The sequence below is a fragment of the Oncorhynchus gorbuscha genome, unplaced genomic scaffold (assembly GCF_021184085.1).
Source record: "Oncorhynchus gorbuscha isolate QuinsamMale2020 ecotype Even-year unplaced genomic scaffold, OgorEven_v1.0 Un_scaffold_12656, whole genome shotgun sequence".
NCBI classification, from domain to species: domain Eukaryota; kingdom Metazoa; phylum Chordata; class Actinopteri; order Salmoniformes; family Salmonidae; genus Oncorhynchus; species Oncorhynchus gorbuscha.
The window spans coordinates 1-8,372 of NW_025754976.1; the positions used below are offsets into that span (position 1 = coordinate 1).

At 41.5% G+C, this 8,372-nt stretch overlaps 5 non-coding genes across 5 annotated transcripts; all 5 read left to right on the top strand.

Annotated features, from left to right (window-relative positions):
- The first annotated feature begins 1,098 nt into the window (after positions 1–1,098).
- On the top strand, positions 1,099–1,171 carry trnar-ccu. The gene has a single exon. It is a non-coding gene; the product is annotated as a tRNA-Arg (tRNA).
- Positions 1,172–2,751: 1,580 nt separating this feature from the next.
- On the top strand, positions 2,752–2,824 carry trnar-ccu. Its single transcript has one exon. It is a non-coding gene; the product is annotated as a tRNA-Arg (tRNA).
- A 1,038-nt stretch (positions 2,825–3,862) lies between these two features.
- On the top strand, positions 3,863–3,935 carry trnar-ccu. Its single transcript has one exon. It is a non-coding gene; the product is annotated as a tRNA-Arg (tRNA).
- A 480-nt stretch (positions 3,936–4,415) lies between these two features.
- On the top strand, positions 4,416–4,488 carry trnar-ccu. The gene has a single exon. It is a non-coding gene; the product is annotated as a tRNA-Arg (tRNA).
- A 2,692-nt stretch (positions 4,489–7,180) lies between these two features.
- trnar-ccu lies at positions 7,181–7,253 on the top strand. Its single transcript has one exon. It is a non-coding gene; the product is annotated as a tRNA-Arg (tRNA).
- The last annotated feature ends 1,119 nt before the right edge of the window (positions 7,254–8,372 follow it).

Consider the following 8,372-nt stretch of genomic DNA (forward strand, 5'->3'; position numbering starts at 1 on the left):
TCCTGCTAACAAGCTTTTTTAGCATTGAAGTGCGAACAAATGTTTTAAAAATGCGTAGTTTCATTCCATGTGTAAGTGCCATTTTACATTTTTTTTGCCTCTTCCATCAGTTCGTATTGGTCATATTGATTACAAAGAACCCCAGTGGCCGAAGACACTGGCCTCCTAAGCCATGGATTGTGAGGTTTAGTCTTTTCTGAAGTGGCTGAAAGCAGAGTTGTGCAGCGGATGTGTGCTGGGCCCATAACCCAGAGGTCAATGGATTGAAACCATCCTCTGCTAACCAGTCTGTTTTTAAAATGAAACGCAAACAGAAATAAGAAAGCGGAATTTCATGGCAAGTCCCATCTGGGGTGTTTGAAAATAGTGGCGTGGAAGTTTGCTGGGTCCATAACCCAGAGGTTGATGGATCAAAAACAATTTCCACTAACCAGCTTTTTTAGCATTGAAGTGCAAACAAATATTTAAAAAAATGCGTAGTTTCATTCCATGTGTAAGTGCCATTATACATTTTTTTACCTCTTCCATCAGTTCGTATTGGTCATATTGATTACAAAGAACCCCAGTGGCCTTAGACACTGGCCTCCTAAGCCATGGATTGTGAGATCTAGTCTTTTCTGAAATGTCTGAAAGCAGAGTGGTGCAGTGGAAGTGTGCTGGGCGCATAACCCAGAGGTTGATGGATCAAAAGCTTTTCCTGCTAACAAGCTTTTTTTAGCATTGAAGTGCGAACAAATGTTTTAAAAAATGCGTAGTTTCATTCCATGTGTAAGTGCCATTTTACATTTTTTTGCCTCTTCCATCAGTTCGTATTGGTCATATTGATTACAAATAACCCCAGTGGCCGAAGACACTGGCCTCCTAAGCCATGGATTGTGAGGTTTAGTCTTTTCTGAAGTGGCTGAAAGCAGAGTTGTGCAGCGGATAGCTGGGCCCATAACCCAGAGGTCAATGGATTGAAACCATCCTCTGCTAACCAGTCTGTTTTTAAAATGAAAGCAAACAGAAATGGAATTTCATGGGAATGTGTCAGTGCCATACATTACACATTGTTTTTGCTGCTTCTATCAGTTTGTACTGGTTTGAAAAGTAAAAAGTGCCCCAGTGGCCTAATGGATAAGGCACTGGCCTCCTAAGCCAGGGATTGTGGGTTCAAGTCCCATCTGGGGTGTTTGAAAGATAGTGGCGCATGGGTCCATAACCCAGAGGTTGATGGATCAAAAACAATTTCCACTAACCAGCTTTTTTAGCATTGAAGTGCAAACAAATATTTTAAAAAATGCGTAGTTTCATTCCATGTGTAAGTGCCATTATACATTTTTTTTTTACCTCTTCCATCAGTTCGTATTGGTCATATTGATTACAAAGAACCCCAGTGGCCTTAGACACTGGCCTCCTAAGCCATGGATTGTGAGATCTAGTCTTTTCTGAAATGTCTGAAAGCAGAGTGGTGCAGTGGAAGTGTGCTGGGCGCATAACCCAGAGGTTGATGGATCAAAAGCTTTTCCTGCTAACAAGCTTTTTTTAGCATTGAAGTGCGAACAAATGTTTTAAAAAATGCGTAGTTTCATTCCATGTGTAAGTGCCATTTTACATTTTTTTGCCTCTTCCATCAGTTCGTATTGGTCATATTGATTACAAATAACCCCAGTGGCCGAAGACACTGGCCTCCTAAGCCATGGATTGTGAGGTTTAGTCTTTTCTGAAGTGGCTGAAAGCAGAGTTGTGCAGCGGATGCGAGCTGGGCCCATAATCCAGAGGTTGATGGATCAAAAACAATTTCCACTAACCAGCTTTTTTAGCATTGAAGTGCAAACAAATATTTTAAAAAATTCGTAGTTTCATTCCATGTGTAAGTGCCATTATACATTTTTTTTTACCTCTTCCATCAGTTCGTATTGGTCATATTGATTACAAAGAACCCCAGTGTCCTTAGACACTGGCCTCCTAAGCCATGGATTGTGAGGTTTAGTCTTTTCTAAAATGTCTGAAAGCAGAGTGGTGCCGTGGAAGTGTGCTGGGCGCATAACCCAGAGGTTGATGGATCAAAAGCTTTTCCTGCTAACAAGCTTTTTTTAGCATTGAAGTGCAAACAAATATTTTAAAAAATGCGTAGTTTCATTCCATGTGTAAGTGCCATTATACATTTTTTTTTTACCTCTTCCATCAGTTCGTATTGGTCATATTGATTACAAAGAACCCCAGTGGCCTTAGACACTGGCCTCCTAAGCCATGGATTGTGAGATCTAGTCTTTTCTGAAATGTCTGAAAGCAGAGTGGCGCAGTGGAAGTGTGCTGGGCGCATAACCCAGAGGTTGATGGATCAAAAGCTTTTCCTGCTAACAAGCTTTTTTTAGCATTGAAGTGCGAACAAATGTTTTAAAAAATGCGTAGTTTCATTCCATGTGTAAGTGCCATTTTACATTTTTTTTGCCTCTTCCATCAGTTCGTATTGGTCATATTGATTACAAATAACCCCAGTGGCCGAAGACACTGGCCTCCTAAGCCATGGATTGTGAGGTTTAGTCTTTTCTGAAGTGGCTGAAAGCAGAGTTGTGCAGCGGATGCGAGCTGGGCCCATAACCCAGAGGTCAATGGATTGAAACCATCCTCTGCTAACCAGTCTGTTTTTAAAATGAAACGCAAACAGAAATAAGAAAGCGGAATTTCATGGGCATGTGTCAGTGCCATACATTACACATTGTTTTTGCTGCTTCTATCAGTTTGTACTGTTTGGAAAAAGTAAAAAGTGCCCCAGTGGCCTAATGGATAAGGCACTGGCCTCCTAAGCCAGGGATTGTGGGTTCAAGTCCCATCTGGGGTGTTTGAAAGATAGTGGTGCACCGGAAGTTTGCTGGGTCCATAACCCAGAGGTTGATGGATCAAAAACAATTTCCACTAACCAGCTTTTTTAGCATTGAAGTGCAAACAAATATTTTAAAAAATGCGTAGTTTCATTCCATGTGTAAGTGCCATTATACATTTTTTTTACCTCTTCCATCAGTTCGTATTGGTCATATTGATTACAAAGAACCCCAGTGGCCTTAGACACTGGCCTCCTAAGCCATGGATTGTGAGATCTAGTCTTTTCTGAAATGTCTGAAAGCAGAGTGGCGCAGTGGAAGTGTGCTGGGCGCATAACCCAGAGGTTGATGGATCAAAAGCTTTTCCTGCTAACAAGCATTTTTTAGCATTGAAGTGCAAACAAATATTTTAAAAAATGCGTAGTTTCATTCCATGTGTAAGTGCCATTATACATTTTTTTTTTACCTCTTCCATCAGTTCGTATTGGTCATATTGATTACAAAGAACCCCAGTGGCCTTAGACACTGGCCTCCTAAGCCATGGATTGTGAGATCTAGTCTTTTCTGAAATGGCTGAAAGCAGAGTGGCGCAGTGGAAGTGTGCTGGGCGCATAACCCAGAGGTTGATGGATCAAAAGCTTTTCCTGCTAACAAGCTTTTTTAGCATTGAAGTGCGAACAAATGTTTTAAAAAATGCGTAGTTTCATTCCATGTGTAAGTGCCATTTTACATTTTTTTGCCTCTTCCATCAGTTCGTATTGGTCATATTGATTACAAATAACCCCAGTGGCCGAAGACACTGGCCTCCTAAGCCATGGATTGTGAGGTTTAGTCTTTTCTGAAGTGGCTGAAAGCAGAGTTGTGCAGCGGATGCGAGCTGGGCCCATAACCCAGAGGTCAATGGATTGAAACCATCCTCTGCTAACCAGTCTGTTTTTAAAATGAAACGCAAACAGAAATAAGAAAGCGGAATTTCATGGGCATGTGTCAGTGCCATACATTACACATTGTTTTTGCTGCTTCTATCAGTTTGTACTGTTTGGAAAAAGTAAAAAAGTGCCCCAGTGGCCTAATGGATAAGGCACTGGCCTCCTAAGCCAGGGATTGTGGGTTCAAGTCCCATCTGGGGTGTTTGAAAATAGTGGTGCACCGGAAGCTTGCTGGGTCCATAACCCAGAGGTTGATGGATCAAAAACAATTTCCACTAACCAGCTTTTTTAGCATTGAAGTGCAAACAAATATTTTAAAAAATGCGTAGTTTCATTCCATGTGTAAGTGCCATTATACATTTTTTTTACCTCTTCCATCAGTTCGTATTGGTCATATTGATTACAAAGAACCCCAGTGGCCTTAGACACTGGCCTCCTAAGCCATGGATTGTGAGATCTAGTCTTTTCTGAAATGTCTGAAAGCAGAGTGGTGCAGCTGGAAGTGTGCTGGGCGCATAACCCAGAGGTCAATGGATTGAAACCATCCTCTGCTAACCAGTCTGTTTTTAAAATGAAACGCAAACAGAAATAAGAAAGCGGAATTTCATGGGCATGTGTCAGTGCCATACATTACACATTGTTTTTGCTGCTTCTATCAGTTTGTACTGTTTTGAATAAAATTGCCCCAGTGGCCTAATGGATAAGGCACTGGCCTCCTAAGCCAGGGATTGTGGGTTCAAGTCCCATCTGGGGTGTTTGAAAGATAGTGGTGCACCGGAAGTTTGCTGGGTCCATAACCCAGAGGTTGATGGATCAAAAACAATTTCCACTAACCAGCTTTTTTAGCATTGAAGTGCAAACAAATATTTTAAAAAATGCGTAGTTTCATTCCATGTGTAAGTGCCATTATACATTTTTTTACCTCTTCCATCAGTTCGTATTGGTCATATTGATTACAAAGAACCCCAGTGGCCTTAGACACTGGCCTCCTAAGCCATGGATTGTGAGATCTAGTCTTTTCTGAAATGGCTGAAAGCAGAGTGGCGCAGTGGAAGTGTGCTGGGCGCATAACCCAGAGGTTGATGGATCAAAAGCTTTTCCTGCTAACAAGCTTTTTTAGCATTGAAGTGCGAACAAATGTTTTAAAAAATGCGTAGTTTCATTCCATGTGTAAGTGCCATTATACATTTTTTTTACCTCTTCCATCAGTTCGTATTGGTCATATTGATTACAAAGAACCCCAGTGGCCTTAGACACTGGCCTCCTAAGCCATGGATTGTGAGATCTAGTCTTTTCTGAAATGTCTGAAAGCAGAGTGGTGCAGTGGAAGTGTGCTGGGCGCATAACCCAGAGGTTGATGGATCAAAAGCTTTTCCTGCTAACAAGCTTTTTTTAGCATTGAAGTGCAAACAAATATTTTAAAAAATGCGTAGTTTCATTCCATGTGTAAGTGCCATTATACATTTTTTTTTACCTCTTCCATCAGTTCGTATTGGTCATATTGATTACAAAGAACCCCAGTGGCCTTAGACACTGGCCTCCTAAGCCATGGATTGTGAGATCTAGTCTTTTCTGAAATGTCTGAAAGCAGAGTGGTGCAGTGGAAGTGTGCTGGGCGCATAACCCAGAGGTTGATGGATCAAAAGCTTTTCCTGCTAACAAGCTTTTTTTAGCATTGAAGTGCGAACAAATGTTTTAAAAAATGCGTAGTTTCATTCCATGTGTAAGTGCCATTTTACATTTTTTTTGCCTCTTCCATCAGTTCGTATTGGTCATATTGATTACAAATAACCCCAGTGGCCGAAGACACTGGCCTCCTAAGCCATGGATTGTGAGGTTTAGTCTTTTCTGAAGTGGCTGAAAGCAGAGTTGTGCAGCGGATGCGAGCTGGGCCCATAACCCAGAGGTCAATGGATTGAAACCATCCTCTGCTAACCAGTCTGTTTTTAAAATGAAACGCAAACAGAAATAAGAAAGCGGAATTTCATGGGAATGTGTCAGTGCCATACATTACACATTGTTTTTGCTGCTTCTATCAGTTCGTACTGTTTGGAAAAAGTAAAAAGTGCCCCAGTGGCCTAATGGATAAGGCACTAGCCTCCTAAGCCAGGGATTGTGGGTTCAAGTCTTTTCTGAAATGGCTGAAAGCAGAGCGGCGCAGCGGAAGTGTGCTGGACGCATAACCCAGAGGTTGATGGATCAAAAGCTTTCCTGCTAACAAGCATTTTTTAGCATTGAAGTGCAAACAAATATTTTAAAAAATGCGTAGTTTCATTCCATGTGTAAGTGCCGTTATACATTTTTTTTACCTCTTCCATCAGTTCGTATTGGTCATATTGATTACAAAGAACCCCAGTGGCCTTAGACACTGGCCTCCTAAGCCATGGATTGTGAGATCTAGTCTTTTCTGAAATGGCTGAAAGCAGAGTGGCGCAGCGGAAGTGTGCTGGGCGCATAACCCAGAGGTTGATGGATCAAAAGCTTTCCTGCTAACAAGCATTTTTTAGCATTGAAGTGCAAACAAATATTTTAAAAAATGCGTAGTTTCATTCCATGTGTAAGTGCCATTATACATTTTTTTTACCTCTTCCATCAGTTCGTATTGGTCATATTGATTACAAAGAACCCCAGTGGCCTTAGACACTGGCCTCCTAAGCCATGGATTGTGAGATCTAGTCTTTTCTGAAATGGCTGAAAGCAGAGTGGTGCAGTGGAAGTGTGCTGGGCGCATAACCCAGAGGTTGATGGATCAAAAGCTTTTCCTGCTAACAAGCTTTTTTAGCATTGAAGTGCAAACAAATTTTTAAAAAATGCGTAGTTTCATTCCATGTGTAAGTGCCATTATACATTTTTTTACCTCTTCCATCAGTTCGTATTGGTCATATTGATTACAAAGAACCCCAGTGGCCTTAGACACTGGCCTCCTAAGCCATGGATTGTGAGATCTAGTCTTTTCTGAAATGCTGAAAGCAGAGTGGCGCAGTGGAAGTGTGCTGGGCGCATAACCCAGAGGTTGATGGATCAAAAGCTTTTCCTGCTAACAAGCTTTTTTTAGCATTGAAGTGCGAACAAATGTTTTAAAAAATGGTTAGTTTCATTCCATGTGTAAGTGCCATTTTACATTTTTTTGCCTCTTCCATCAGTTCGTATTGGTCATATTGATTACAAAGAACCCCAGTGGCCGAAGACACTGGCCTCCTAAGCCATGGATTGTGAGGTTTAGTCTTTTCTGAAGTGGCTGAAAGCAGAGTTGTGCAGCGGATGCGAGCTGGGCCCATAACCCAGAGGTCAATGGATTGAAACCATCCTCTGCTAACCAGTCTGTTTTTAAAATGAAACGCAAACAGAAATAAGAAAGCGGAATTTCATGGGCATGTGTCAGTGCCATACATTACACATTGTTTTTGCTGCTTCTATCAGTTTGTACTGTTTGGAAAAGTAAAAATTGCCCCAGTGGCCTAATGGATAAGGCACTGGCCTCCTAAGCCAGGGATTGTGGGTTCAAGTCCCATCTGGGGTGTTTGAAAGATAGTGGTGCACCGGAAGTTTGCTGGGTCCATAACCCAGAGGTTGATGGATCAAAAACAATTTCCACTAACCAGCTTTTTTAGCATTGAAGTGCAAACAAATATTTAAAAAATGCGTAGTTTCATTCCATGTGTAAGTGCCATTATACATTTTTTTTTACCTCTTCCATCAGTTCGTATTGGTCATATTGATTACAAAGAACCCCAGTGGCCTTAGACACTGGCCTCCTAAGCCATGGATTGTGAGATCTAGTCTTTTCTGAAATGTCTGAAAGCAGAGTGGTGCAGTGGAAGTGTGCTGGGCGCATAACCCAGAGGTTGATGGATCAAAAGCTTTTCCTGCTAACAAGCTTTTTTAGCATTGAAGTGCAAACAAATGTTTTAAAAAATGCGTAGTTTCATTCCATGTGTAAGTGCCATTATACATTTTTTTTACCTCTTCCATCAGTTCGTATTGGTCATATTGATTACAAAGAACCCCAGTGGCCTTAGACACTGGCCTCCTAAGCCATGGATTGTGAGATCTAGTCTTTTCTGAAATGTCTGAAAGCAGAGTGGTGCAGTGGAAGTGTGCTGGGCGCATAACCCAGAGGTTGATGGATCAAAAGCTTTTCCTGCTAACAAGCTTTTTTAGCATTGAAGTGCAAACAAATGTTTTAAAAAATGCGTAGTTTCATTCCATGTGTAAGTGCCATTATACATTTTTTTACCTCTTCCATCAGTTCGTATTGGTCATATTGATTACAAAGAACCCCAGTGTCCTAAGACACTGGCCTCCTAAGCCATGGATTGTGAGATCTAGTCTTTTCTGAAATGTCTGAAAGCAGAGTGGTGCAGTGGAAGTGTGCTGGGCGCATAACCCAGAGGTTGATGGATCAAAAGCTTTTCCTGCTAACAAGCTTTTTTAGCATTGAAGTGCGAACAAATGTTTTAAATTACAAGTAACCCCAGTGGCCGAAGACACTGGCCTCCTAAGCCATGGATTGTGAGGTTTAGTCTTTTCTGAAGTGGCTGAAAGCAGAGTTGTGCAGCGGATGCGAGCTGGGCCCATAACCCAGAGGTCAATGGATTGAAACCATCCTCTGCTAACCAGTCTGTTTTTAAAATGAAAC